Here is a 14,867-nt window from a genome sequence, read left to right as displayed (position 1 = left end):
GGCTGAAAGTGTGGCTGTATTTCACCCAGAAGCATTCCAACACTGAGATGTGCACAAAATGTGCGAACAATAAGAGCGGGAAGCCAAAAGCTGAGTAATAGCTTGAGGAATTGGTGGTGGTATGCACTTATGACCGACCCACCAGTAAACCGAAAGAAAAAGAAAGCAGGAATACATTTAATGAGGCACCTGACAAGCACAGGACACATTTAGAGTTGAGTGATGCTCCATGTTCGACTGCTTGTCTGAGCCCAAGTACAAAATATAATTTGGTGTAGTTGGAGTATTCTGCTGAATTAAGCACTGAAACTGTTATTTAGTGTTACATTTTTGTAGTTGGGTTTAGGTGCATTTATTATGTGTTTTTGTTTGCTACATTTGTAAAGACTTTTGCACTTATTGTATATTTAAGTCAAGTATTCTTACAGTTAACAGTTGCTAAATTTGAACTTCCAATATGCCTTGGCCGTAAAAAAGCTATTCTTATTGTAGAGCCAACACTCATTTTTAAGACAAAGATGGCACCGTCTAGACTCAGGAACCGAGGATCCCCAAACCCTATGTCACATACACTTTATTGTACAAAACACACACATCGATGGATCTTTTCAGTTCATAAATATTCTCGACATGGTCTGTTTAATACCTTTTAAATCTTAAGTCCTTCGTGCATGCCAATTAAATTATGAAGTTATCCAAGCATTCAGTTGATGGCAGTGTTGCTATTGGTCACTGTCCTTACTCTGAGTCTATTCTAATGGTATGTGGCAGCCAGTCTGCATTGTGTTGCATTCAAGACCAAATGAACAAAGCATCAGTCTGCTTTTTCAGTAACAGAGGCTGCACCCTTGCTGCAATACGTACACCCGGTTGAATTGGGTTTGAAAGCTTATGGTGCCCACGTGTATGTAATAGTTTGTTATTAGTTCAGTGGTTTGCGTGTGCATGCATGTTCAGCACTTTTACGTGTAGTGCTTGGGGGTATTATGTTTCACCACTTTAATCACACACTAAATGAACCCTTGTGTGGGAAATACTGTGTACTCATATACAGCAGCAGGGTATAAGCTGCACATGCATGCACTGCAGGGGTGCACAATATGTTCACACAGCAGGGGGTCGCTTTGTGCACTTATTTTAGAAGCTAGGTCAACAAGATATTTGTTTCATTTTTCTTTCTGTGAATCACCACTTGGAACGGATTTGTATCTCATTAAATCCACTTCTTCATATTTAGCAGCCTATAGATTCTGCGCAGTTTTCTCCACATGCATTCCTGCACCACCTATTGGAAAAGGACATTGATAGCAGCAGCAGTGTGGACATATTGATAATGTCTCCCAGAGGCAAGGGAAGTAATAGATATTGCAAATGTGTTGCAGCTGCAGTTTTTTTTAGCCATGTAGTTGTTGTGGCTCTGGGGATCTCAGTCTGTTAGTGAATCCACCAATTTCATCCACACTGAAATTCCCCAAGAGCCTTTGGATTGTTATGGAATTTTCTTACAAACAGTTATGTTGCCCAGGGGACGAACCCTACTGACTTCAGTGATCCCCTGAGTTTTTCTGCAGCCTGAGAAAGTGCTTTAGAATATTGTAACAAATATTGGATAGAATACTGTGAAATTTGGTAGACACATTCATGGTCCCCTGAGGGTGTGAATTTTAAGAACTGCGATCTCTTTTCACTTTGCGCCACGATCAGCACAGAAGCAAAGGTCATAATTAAAGAAAATTAAGGAATAAATTATACAGACACAAACATTACCCCAGATATAATTTGTGGCACCTTTTGACAATGATAATTTAATCGTTCCTCCAAAAAATTCAAATTGATCATACCACAGTCCCCCTTAATTAAATCACACTGAATTTTATACACTGAGTGAAATAAATCTGTTTCCTAAATGTGCCTGATTTTTTTCATCAAGATCCATGAATTATTCTCTGGGTAATTAGTGAAAATGTCAAAACTGCAACCTTCCACCACATTTAGTGGAAATCAATTACATTTTCTTCCATAGTCTTGTTTAGAAACATACACACATAAAGACCGATGGGGTTTAAAACAATGTCGGAGGTGATAATTACTCATTAAATTTTCAGTATTCACATCACCTGAATTGATGACTAATACTTTTAACTGTATTAAGTTTCTTTTTCACTGTGGCAAAGACAAGCGGGATGTCTGAGAGCAAGTGGAAAGCCATAGAAAGGCTCATGTGTGCACAACCGTTCAAAGATAAGCCACAGTTTATCTGGGATGAAGCTCTGTTGTCAAAACAAGGCAAAGTATAGCTCATTGTGAACGAAGTGCAACAGTTAGTTTACCATCTACAATAAAACATGGTGGAGATTCTATCATGCTGTGGAGCTGCTTTGCTGCCTCTGCAACTGGAAGCCCTTAATGTATCAAAGGAATGACGAAATTCAGAGATAAGGACTCATTGAGCAAAAGATATTGTAAGAAAACTAGGTTGTTTATAAAGAAAATTTGGACTATGTTAGCTCATAATTTTTGAGTCACACACAGCAATGATTTTTCTTTTCATTTCTTCAGTAACCCTGGACATTTCATTAAATAATTTAATTATGAACTTGACATAAAGGTTGGGATCATTTTAACCCACACTGTCTAACCCATGAATGGAGCAGAGGGTCATTCAGGATTCTTTTTACAGGACATGATTTATTATATTGTATTGCACCTGTGGAGGAAATAGTTGTATATTTTATTGGACTACATAAGAATATTTGTATCATTCATATAGACCCCAGTACCGCTGTTCCGAAGACACATTCAGTCATGTTCAATCGCTCTAATAACGGGTTGCTCTATCACCGTTTTTGGTAACCATGGCAATAGGTATCGCTGAAACCTAAAATGCTGAACAGTGGTCCCTCAAGGATCGATCTCCAGGAGTTCTTTATTTATTGGTGCAGCACAACAAACCTGTTGCCACAATGATGTTATAAGATGTCCCTTGTGTGTTATTGTTTAAAGACAATAAAACCTTACTGACAAACCAGCACATGTCAGCAGACTGTGGTTACACCTGCTAACATGTTATCGAACCAGGGCATGCAAACAGAGAAGAAACAAGAGTTGTTGTTTTTTTACAGCAGACTAACCTTTAATGTTATATGGGCTAATGATGCAGTAGTTGTAGGTCACAATATATGTTGCATAAAGTCATAATGATGTACAGGTATTTATACAACGCCACATAAATGAGGCTCAAGCACTGGATCAATGAAGTTCTCTCTTTCATTAGTGCTTTCCACTGACCTCCCTACCGAATCGCAACTATCGATTCCACACTCGGCTACAGACTATTACTGCCACACACAGGTTCCATTTGAGTGTGTGTGGTGCATATGTGGGAGATAATGAAGAGGTCTACATGGGTAAAAGTCTCTGGTTCATCCACCGATCACTTGATAGGTGCTGCAAATAAGCCATTAGCTACAAACACTAAATGCAGTGCATTTGGTGCCTGTGCAGTATTGTATGTTGCAGATCCAATGTTTGTGTTATGTCCATGTAAAATACACTAATCTTCTCATGTTAGTCTCTGCTCAGATCTGCGCGGATCTACTCTTGCACTGACATCCTGGGTCTCCTGAAACCCTCAGATTTTCCTTACATGCTGCAATAATGCACAAGCGTCATGCAATGTGCTCATTCCGACACTATTAACTGACATCTTTCCCATAGATATGAATGTAGAAATCATTTACTGTTCCCATTGTGACTGAATCTCCTGCTGCCTGTGGCCCATCGATGAACCCTCTCTCAACGTTATTTGCTTTCATACTTGTCCTCTTGCCTTCTTAACAAAAAATTTAAATTAACTGTGCCTACTCAGCATTGTTATAAATGCCACACAGCATGACTGCCTATTAACTGCTTAATTGTACCATGCAGTGCACCCATATGGAATCATCTGCATATATTCTTCTTTGTCCTCTCATTTCTTCAGGTTGGCTTTTAATTTATCACCCATTTGTTGGAATCAAAATCAATTTTATTTCTAATTATTCAACAAAGACTAACACAGGCCAATATAAGGAGGACTATACTGTAATGAATCTCAATTGTGTAAATGGAAGCAAAGCCGTGTGGATAAGAAGGTGGACCACCATCGAGGTGGCAGCTGATGATGGATCCTAATGGCGGCAGTGGATAATGACTGTGGACTATACTGGCATCCGATTTTGATGGTGGATCATGATCTTGCTGTCTGCTGACCATAGACTATGATTGCATCAGGACTGTTTGATACATAGTATTTCTCCTCAGATACTTGGCCATGACTGACAATAATCCATCAATTCACTGACCTTCAGTTATGCTTCAACAAGTTTAACCTTATCATTGCTGCTAAAACCTTTATCTTGATGATGTTCTCCTTTACACTTGACATCTATTGCATTTTTGTCCGTTCTGGGAGAGGGAACCCTCACATGTGGCTCTCTCTGAGGTTTCTACGTTCTTTTTACCCTGTTAAAAGTTTTTTTTAGTAGATTTTCCTTACTCTTGTTGAGGGTTAAGGGCAGAGGATACCACACCTTGTTTAGCCCTATGAGACAAATTGTGATTCGTGAATATCGGGCTATACAAATCAAATTTTAATGATAGATTGATTGATTAGATGGGTTGGATGGTCCTTTCTATAAAGCTGCTAAGAATATCTGGTTTTCATGACACTTTTTTAGAAAATCCCCTGTTATTTACAAAAAAAAACACACAAGAATTATAATGAATGAGAATCTGTCATTGTCATTTATTAACTAGAGAGTGCAATAATGCATGCCCGCCCAATCACGCCACATCCCCTTGCACTGCTTATTGACACTTTAAGTCTCACGGAAGTCACTGGAGAAGAACAGAAACTTTAGTTTGCAAATCTATATCTGTACCGATATCTGGGGCCATCTTCCATAATCTCCGGTAAGATGGGGCATTATCTGGGTATAAACTTGATATAAGGAAGACTCAAGTAACCAATTTAAAATACAATACCCCATGAGCTTTAATGATGTTTTGGATGCAGAGACAATACCATACTTACATGTCTTGCCTTGCAGCTGAATGAATAATGTTCTTAGTATTAAATTGAAAAGAATGAGGATTCAATGGCTGAAGGATGAAGTTTCTTGAAAATCTGTTTAGGGTCATTACCAAAAACTTCAGGCAGAATTTAAATCTTACTACCTAAAAAGTGTGTATGTTCCCAGAAAGTTCTTAGAACATCTCTGGTGGTGTAAAGGTTGTCATATTGCATCGTATTTATTTGTAGGACCATCAGTGTATAGGACTCTCTCTCTCTCAATCATCGAAGTGGTAGAGAGAGAGACAGGAAAATCAGGGAAAGAGACAGGGAGGGGGAATACAATGAGTCAGCCTTGATACACATTTAATCATGGTAGCTACCATTGTGTCTTTTATTGAGCATTTGGTAGAGGTAGGCTATTGAATAGCAATTTGATGACTGACAATGTAAAATAAAACATTGCAATTCTGTTTATACTGCTGGGCATTTTTCTAACCTTTTCATTGTCTCCATCTACCTTTTAGATTTTACCTACAGAAACATTCATCTCTATTTCATCTTTCTCCATAGATACTTGTTCAATCATGTAAATTATTCAATTAATGTCCCCATCTCCAGTATTAAATTGTCCCCAAACGACTGACCATACCCATATTAAAACCATTATAGTTCCAGTTATGTCTGTTGAATAGATGATTATCTTATTGATTACATTTTTATATAACTGCCAGTCTATCCCTCATTATGACCATCCATAAATTTCACAAGGCCTTGTCCCTCACACTGGCAGGGAGGTCACAGAGCCAGCGGTCAGACTATAGGATATTTTGTCTTTTAAAATGTTCACCGTGCCAGATTATATGATGGCGTCATAAATTCCTGCTGTGTCCTGGCTGAAAGACTTGACAGACTACGCGTTGCTCTCCGACCAATCACTGTTTGTCGTCTTTTATGGCGCTAGTGACAGACTTCCAGGGACAAGAATGTAAACCAACCTGTCATCTGAAGCAATCTGTATAACAGTGGGTACGTTGTACTTGGAAAAGCCTTAAAATCTTAAACCCCTTTTTCACATGTAGCATTATCAGCCTCATTCCAGTTTTGCCTTTCATTTGTGTGAGGCTTCATCTCTTTCAGCTGTGTTCCTATTGGTCAACGTCACAGAAGTGGCAAAATCCGTTGTTGAAAATATTTTGCGTTGGTTAGTGATTAGTCACTCACTATATAAATTTATTGTCGCACCTAATGCCCACTGATCATTTCAGACCCCATCAGACACCTTACATCATCTTGGTTAGGCTACAATCATATTGTGTAGTCTGACCCTAGCATACCAGTATCGGAACAATCAATTTAGTTGGGTTAGACCAGGGGTTCCCACACTTTATAGGCTTGTGAGCCACTTTTGAAATGACCAGCTCAACATGATCAACCGTTTTTTTTTTTTCATGTTGGTATCCGCCCCCTGATGGTGCTGATGGGACAATGAACAGCGGAGTTACAACAACTTAATTTTCACGCTGATCAGTAGGTGGCACTATGACCCTGATTTAATATTGACATATAAAGCTGTTCAGGCCAGGACTCTGATCATAGGTTAGTATGTTGGTGCTGATTGGACAATGCACAGTTAAGTAAAAAAAAAAAGTTATATTTCATGGCGTAAAAGTAGGTGGCGCTATGACCCTGAGTTATTATATTGACACATGGAACTGTTAAAACATGTCACTTCCTGTCACCAGCAGGTGTCGCTGTGTCTATGGGTCAATATTGACATATTGATCGGATCAGGGCAGGACTGTGATCGTGTGAAAGAGGTTTGATAAGATTAGTTAAACCAGATGGAAATGCTGTGTTTTAGGTGGTGCTGTTGATCTATTTTGCTACGCCCATTAGTCGTCCAAAAATACGATTAATTTGCCTGAATAATCAAACGAAAAATTGTTGGTGCTCAGTCCCTAATAAATAAAATAATATAAAAACATTTGATCATCACCCCTCACCTGAACATATTTTTGGGGTTGTGAATGCCTCTAACCAGAGACCACCTAACCTGTTGCATTGTTTTTATGGGAAAGACAAAGTCTGGACCCCATGGTTCGGACATTTTCCTGGAGTTCATTTCATAAATTGGTTACATTGAAGATATAAGATCTGTGACTAGTTTTTCTAAAATTAACTTCATAATTACATTAATTCATGCACGATGAATCATAGCCACCAGCTCCATATGGTGTGTCATTCTTGAATTGATTATATTGAGCAGCAGTAAAGGCTGATATTGAATTATCTGCCAGCTCTGTCAGTGTCAGTACCAGCTTTTAAAAAGCCATGAGTCAAAATGTCAGCGCTGTATAATGTGCTGCAGCAGGCTTTAGCTTCGGCTGTGTTTCACATCTAAACGTCCAAATTCAGACAGACACTGGAGCATTGATGTGGAAAACTTTCGTGGAAAAGTTTTTACTTGGCAAAAAGACAATGAGGCTTGTGAAGCATTTAGCTGCAACCCACTACCCTATCACCCCCCCCTTCTCTCTCTCTCTCTTTCTGCCTCCCCTAACACCTCCTCTGCTCTCCAAGTTTCTTCTTCTCCATCATGATTACCTGTTACCTGTCATCACTTCAAGCATTCACTCCCTCGGCTGCTCTTCTCCATCTTTTATCATAAAAATCTGTCCTCCTCCTCTTTTCTTTAACTAAAAATTACATTTTCAGGTTGATGAATACTCTCTGATTATAGACCAATTACAGATTTATTTTTAGCCTCTAAATGTAATCCCTCACTCAATCTCTGACCCTTAATGAGACTTCTTCATCCGTTAATGGATCAATTATGTAACTCTCAATTACTGATTCAGATGTGTATTGGATAGTGACTTAAACGGCTCTCCTTATGTGAAATCAATTAACAAGTTAATGCTTCTAGAGTCTTCCAGAAATAATTAGAAAAAAAAATCCATGACTTGATCTCTGGTTTATCTGTGTATTGCTCCTCTTTAAGTCTGATCTAAAAATTCTAAATGTTTAAATCTGAGCATCACATGACTTCTTGTATATGAAAGGGGTCGCTTATATTGACAAACCCACAGAAAAATATCACCGAACTTTGCAGCTCCCTTTCAAATCTGTCTCCAAAAATGTACGTCTCTAAAGCGCAACAGTAAATATGTTCAGTAGAAAACATAATTGTGACTGGATCACATTGTGTTTTATGTATATGAGGATATGGTGCTTATTAATGTGTTTGCCAAGTCACAAAATATATTGACACTGAGCATAGCTAAATGTTCAGGGTTTTGTTTTTCTCAGAAATATTCATTCTACCAGTATAAGATGCATAACCAGTCTGTGGTGTGACAGCTGTGTTTCATACTCCCAACATCAACCCCAATCAACTCCTGATGACTCTGCTGCCCTCAAAAAATGTAACACATATTTAGGGGGAAAAAACAGTGCTTCTGATAATATTGCATTTGCTCTTAGTTTAGTTAGTTTATAACTTTTATTTGCACTTTGATTTAGTGCTGGAGTTTTTTGCATTGTCACTCGCCAGCCCCCAATTTTACAGTTTTAGTTCGCTCACAGCTTTCGTTAAATGGGTCAAACAAATCAATTATTTTAGTTCTTAACACTTTATGGAAGCTTATTTTTCAAACATTTAAATGAAAAAACCCTGTAAGTCATTATAAAGATATATGTTCTTGAAATAATAACTAAGAATCTGTAAGTAATGACAATTTTTCTCCCTAAGTTAACCCCTTAAATAATTGCTTCGTATTTCAAAATAATGAGAAACTTTCCCTTGCTTGCCAGCCCCCACCTTGGGGCGAGTGCTACGGAACCCAGAGCACCCTCACTTCCCACAGCTGTGCCTACAAAAATTGTAAACTTTTCAGTTTGATAACTTGTCAGTAAAATACAGTTGAACAAATGAAATGTAACAGCTAATGTCTGATGTTGGCATCTGACTGGTTAGTCACACACATGGTATCCTTGCTATCCATGCTACATTCATGTGGATAATATTGTGTGTAAATGCAACTAGCCACATTGTGTAATTTGTACAAGTTGACACCCTCTTAATTATTTCATGAAGCTTGCATCTCGCCTCAACCACAAGTTGGTGGTTCGACATCAGTGCTACAAAATCCTACCTGCCTGCATCCCTTCTAAAGCTGAGAATTGCTTATATTGTATTCAAATGATTGAACTATGGGATATTTATGTTTTCTGTACCATCCAGGAACTAAAAGGTAAATTATGATCATAATATTGATTTGATTGATGGTTAGAACATTACAAACATCACATTCACACACACATTCCCACACAATGCCTTGAATCACACTTTTCTCCTACTACATGTATATCAGCTCCCTCTGTAGCCACTGAGCAAGTTGGTCTCTTAAACCTGCTGCAAGAGAAGAAGTGTTATGAGAACATCAATGACAAAATATGTCTGGCATGAAAAATAAATACACAAACATACAAAAATAAGAGGTTTATTCTCATGTTACCTTGACCAATGCCCCCATGTCTCTATTCGGTTCTGAGTTAGTAAAGTGTCAACTTTCCATAAACCTTTTGATGAAATTGTGTGGGGTTTTTTTCTTTGACATTCTATTCTGCCAAGTCACAGTAGCAGCTTATCATTCAGAGAGGTAGCTTTTGCTAAATCAACCTCAGTCTCCTCATCTTCCTCCGCACTGACCTCTGACCTGCCTAAAACATAGTGTCTTCTCGGTTCGAAAAAAATAGTCTGTTTCTGTGCCGGGGCAGGAAGGTGTCACCAGCTCCCACATTATTAACACATGAATTCCACTCTTCCTCCACCAAAAAAATAAAAGTAACTGAGGAAGCAATGTGAGAAAGCCACAAAGGGTTGTGTGCATTTTCAGACTCCCATGGTTTAGAAAAGCGTATGACGTTTTTCATCTAATTGTATGCTGCATTATTGATGTAAACATTAGCCTCTCAGACATCCAGGCTGTGACTATCACTCACAAACAGCTTTTTCGCTCAAGAAAATCCAGTTACAATATCATAAATCTGCTCAATTTGGAGAGTAGTTTCTTTTGCAAATGTGTGCAATGTGGTGAACCTATGAACTGTAATAATTTTAATTAAATCAATATCCGAGGTCAAGGAGGTTACTCTGATAAGCCAGTCACTATTGATTTTATGTCATTATAAGGACACCGTCTTGAAGAGCTTCCTAACTAGATAAGTATTGATGGTAAACATATAATAACATGTGCAATAGCTTGACTTTTCAGTAATATTTCTATTTCTTTCTCCTCCAGTCTCTGAAGTGGCACTTGTCAGGTGAAAATGTTGTCTTGTTATTAAATCTGCTGTGTGTTTGATGTGAGCTGCACTATATCGAAATTTGATCTCTATTATCATAATAAATCCTGATCCTTGACACTTTCTAGCCCTTAAAGAGCGAAGAGAAACTTCTGCATAACTTCCACACAAACAAGCAATTAGAGACTCTGTCCTTTATGTCGTCCATAAATAATTCAAAGCAGACACTTTGAGAGCCCCAATGAATGATGAATACTGGAAAATTAAATAAATAAATACTTAGTGTAGCATTAATATAGACTTCTGACGAGTATCTGTCTTCGACTGCAGACAGTCTGTTCGAAGGCCTTCTTCTATCAGCTGATTATTGATGTTCAGTTTCTGCTCCAGAATAATGAAAAGCTAAAAAAAAAACTTTTTGAAACAGCGAAACGACTGAAAGCAGCTCAGCGTCTTGCCTTGCATTTCTCTCCACGTGTCTAGACAGAGGCAGAACAAAATTATGTAACATCATTGTTCTTTAATATTTCTGTTTTTAGCAGCCTTTTAGACCAATGGGAGGTTCAAATGGCTCCAGCTTGTGTGAGTGGTTTGCTGATGTGAGTTTGAAGCATATAGAAATCACTTTAGAGGCCAGAAAGGGTGAATATCCTTTTTCTGTGCAAGGTTTGGACATGCATCAAGCTCACCACTAATGTTTGTGTATTTTCCTATGTTTTCAATGTTTTCTTGTGGAAAGAAACAGAAAGGCGCCAAGAAAGGAGCCAATTACCCACATTGTCAAAAGCTGTTTACACTAATTGTGGTGTAAAATGGGTGTCAGCACTTTGAATCTGTGTTAATATCCTTTGTCTATACAGTAGCGGGCCTAACTGTTTAAATGTTGAGGGCAAGTCATTTTGACCACTGTAGTAGGCAGAGGAAGGTTTGCAGCCACGAGGGAGGGCAAGCAGCTCACTAGCTCTGGTCTGACAAATGAAAAATAAACTGAGCCATGTGCCCACACTGAAATCGGTTGTAAGCACCATAAATCAGAGCTGACCTCAGCTTCAGTTACATTTGTAGAGGCACATTTCAACAGTAAAAAGTCAGGAGAGTGCTGGTACCAAGGATTTTTTTTCACTTTCATTAGTATTAAATTATTTTTTCATTTCTCAGAGAATGATTAATGGATCTTGATGTAAAATCTTGAATTATATTTATGGGTGTGTGTAATTTAGGTGAAGATCTGAATAAAAATCTGTATTAAGTGAATGTAAATGTATGTAATGATTGAAACCTTTTCCTTTAATTATTTAATAGTGAATCAAACCTCTTTTCAAACGCAATTACTACATGCTACCACAAGCTAGTCCTAACTTCTGATAGCTTAGCATCTTAAAGAGAGTGAAATTTAAGGCCTTGAGTTTATACCACCACTGTCAGAGATTAATGTTATCAACACACATATTTTATTTGATACCTGCAGGTCCAGATGCAAAGGAAACTGGACAATAAGCCTCTCAGAGAAAAAGAGAATAAAGAATAACTGAGTTGCACTGAAACACGACACAAATAACAACAGGGGTCGTCACTTTAGATACCTTCCTTCATGGTCATATGCAGATTGAAATATTATTATTGTCACTGTTGTATGTGTGGTCCCTACATGAAATGTGATGATGGAACTCTGAAAGAGGTTCGCTAGGTCAGAGCTTTTAGTGGAGATGGAGCAGACACTGGTTTGTGTGTCTCCTCTGTACTCATGTCTCTTCCTGTGCATCCTTGAGAATAGCGCTATCACCATGTTGGCAAAATTCCTTTAATCCGTGAAATATGATATATATTCTCTAAATTAACTTGCACTGTGGAATTACTTTTTACGTGGATTTATGCTTTTTGTAAAGCATTTAGCCTTTTTACTTCTCAAGAAAAGTCAGCCGTGTAGAGCAGAGTAATTTTTAATACCCATAACCACACAAATAATTGACATGACAATCTAGTATTTATGTGGATTTTAAAGTGGAGATGAGCTACAGAAAGTGATTTGGTGAAATACTGAAATAATCCATATATATGTAAATTGCAGAAAATTGTTTTATTATTTTCTTTCTGGGGAAGGACCCAGTGCCCTCTGCTCTAATTGCTCCAATTTTACCCTTTCTGCAAGCTGACATTGACGTTTTATCTGCTGAGTACGATGATATGAATCGGTTTTTCATCTGTTGTTTCGGAGCATTCAACAATTGCCCGCTGTGACACGTACTCATTTTAAAATAATGTGTATAATGATCCTGGAGGACGGGGGAATCAGCGGGGCAGATCTCAGCTGACCTCTTCTCGACACTATACTGTAGACTGTGTGTGTCTGTGTGTGTGTGTGCGTGTGTGCAATAGTGTGTGTGTGTGTATGTGTAACTGGCTGTATAGCGTCCCCACATAGCAGAGCTCATTGATTATTGGGATATTCAGGGAAAGACGCCTTCCATGTGAGTGGTTCTTAAACAATGTGACTGGGAGGCTGCCAGTGTTATTGACAGCTGCAGTATCGATCACACTCGTCTTGAACCGTTCATCGTGAGAGAAAAGGTTTCCCTACTAAATGAAAAGAACCAAATCATGTCACTATAGCAGCAACAAGCCATGACTCATTGACCACACAAGGAATCACACACATTAAGTGTAGTGTTCTCGTGCAGTGTGTCGTAACTCTGACTAAACACCAAGGTAAACCAGAGCTAATGAAGTCGTATAAGGTTGAACATGTACTTGTAGACTTCCTCATTAACATGCTGGTGAAAAATGTAAATAAACAATACAGAATATACAGCGTCTGTGACATATTAAATTGTACATAGTCGTTAATAAACATTGCTGCTTCGCATTGCAGGTGGCAGTTACCAAAGCTGCTAGCGTGGCTGTTAGCGTTTTACCTAAACAATTTTTTTGGTTACTTATCAAACATAATTTTAACGAAATCTTTACCTATATATTATCTTCAACATGTCTTACAACAAATAAATAAACCTACAGCATTGCCTCTATTATGCTCTAGATTGGATGCAAGTAAAAACAAGATTCTGAGCATGTACCACATGACTGTCTGTTTTTTACTGCACAACCAGGAAGCCCTGAACAGTAAGTCGCTAAAACTGGAAGTTGTGTCACTGCTTGACGCAAATGGACAAATAATATACATTTTTGCAAACAAGTCTTTTAAACTATAAAGTAATTATTCATGAACAAATTATTTAAAGAAAAATCAATGCCTTAAGGGCAACACATTGAATGAAAAACTCGATTTCCTTTCGTAATGAGTTCAATCTGCTGATTGCAGAGTAGTTCAAGCAGAGCCTTTGTGGGCCGAGATGAGCAATGGGAACACGACATGACAGAATAAAATTAGAGGTGGTTCAAGATTGGGCTGACATGGAAGCTGAACTGAAGCCAGGCAGAGTAATTAAACTGAATCACCTGAAAGATGTACTGTTTAGTGTGAGCTCTGAACTCTAACAACCTCTCTGACGTGGCTCAGCTCCCCTGATTACCTCGACGCCAACTTTCCAAACATTCTCATTCTCTATTCTCAGCCTTCGCTCCCTCTGACAGTTCCTTCACTTTCCAGTCAGTGACGGATCTGTCCATTCAAGGTAACCCCCTCCCTCTCTCTCCTTCACTGTGAGGGATCACCCATCATCAAGGCGTCTCACTGTGTGTTGGTTTGTGTGTTCGTGTGTGTACACCGCCGACGGCTCGCTGCAAATGAGCTTGGAGCGTGTTTCAGCTGGAGAATTTCGTTGAAACTGCGTGTTCATCGCCAACGCTGCAGTATTTTCCCACAGTAAGCACAGCTCGCCGAGTTCACGCTGGTCAGAGAAGACAGATGAAGGCACAGAGGGGCACAACGCAGCAATACAGAGAGAATAGGGCAGTTTAAATATCAAATGCAGTGTGAGCACCATCATTTAGGGCACAAAGGATTAGTTGAATAATCAAGCATTGATGGACAGAAAATATTGATTACGGCTGTAAAAGAAATGTAACAGAGTTTTGAAATGCTCTCCGCAAGTGTTAGGCGTGTTCCTTTATCCTTAAATGTGAGAGAAGCCAATCCAAGGGTTTGGTTCAATCAAGTGTTTTATTAAAGATACAATGAAGAGTTATTTCATAGCTATGGACAATTATCACAGCCTATGCTAATTAAGTTAGCAGTAGGAAGTTAATAATGGCCCCGAACAGAAGAGGTTTGATATAATTAACAGTAGATTTCATGTGATTGGTTATAAAATATTGGAAGGGTGTCACCGCAAATCACTTTGGATCTCCCTTATTGGTCCAGCCGCAGTCCCACGCCTCTTGTCACTGAATCCAGGAAGTGACATAGAAGCAGCTCTTCGTCATGCTCCTACGCTACTCTGCCGGTTGCTAGACAACTCTATCCTGACAGTCTGATGTTGTCTCCTAACCTAGCCTTGAGTAGAAAATGTCATGCTCCTGCCATCTCGGCTGCACCAAATGAACCATA

This window comes from Limanda limanda, chromosome 2 (genome assembly GCF_963576545.1).
Source record: "Limanda limanda chromosome 2, fLimLim1.1, whole genome shotgun sequence".
In the NCBI taxonomy this organism is placed as follows: domain Eukaryota; kingdom Metazoa; phylum Chordata; class Actinopteri; order Pleuronectiformes; family Pleuronectidae; genus Limanda; species Limanda limanda.
The sequence above is the reverse complement of the archived record's forward strand: the minus strand, read 5'-3'. Positions refer to the sequence as shown.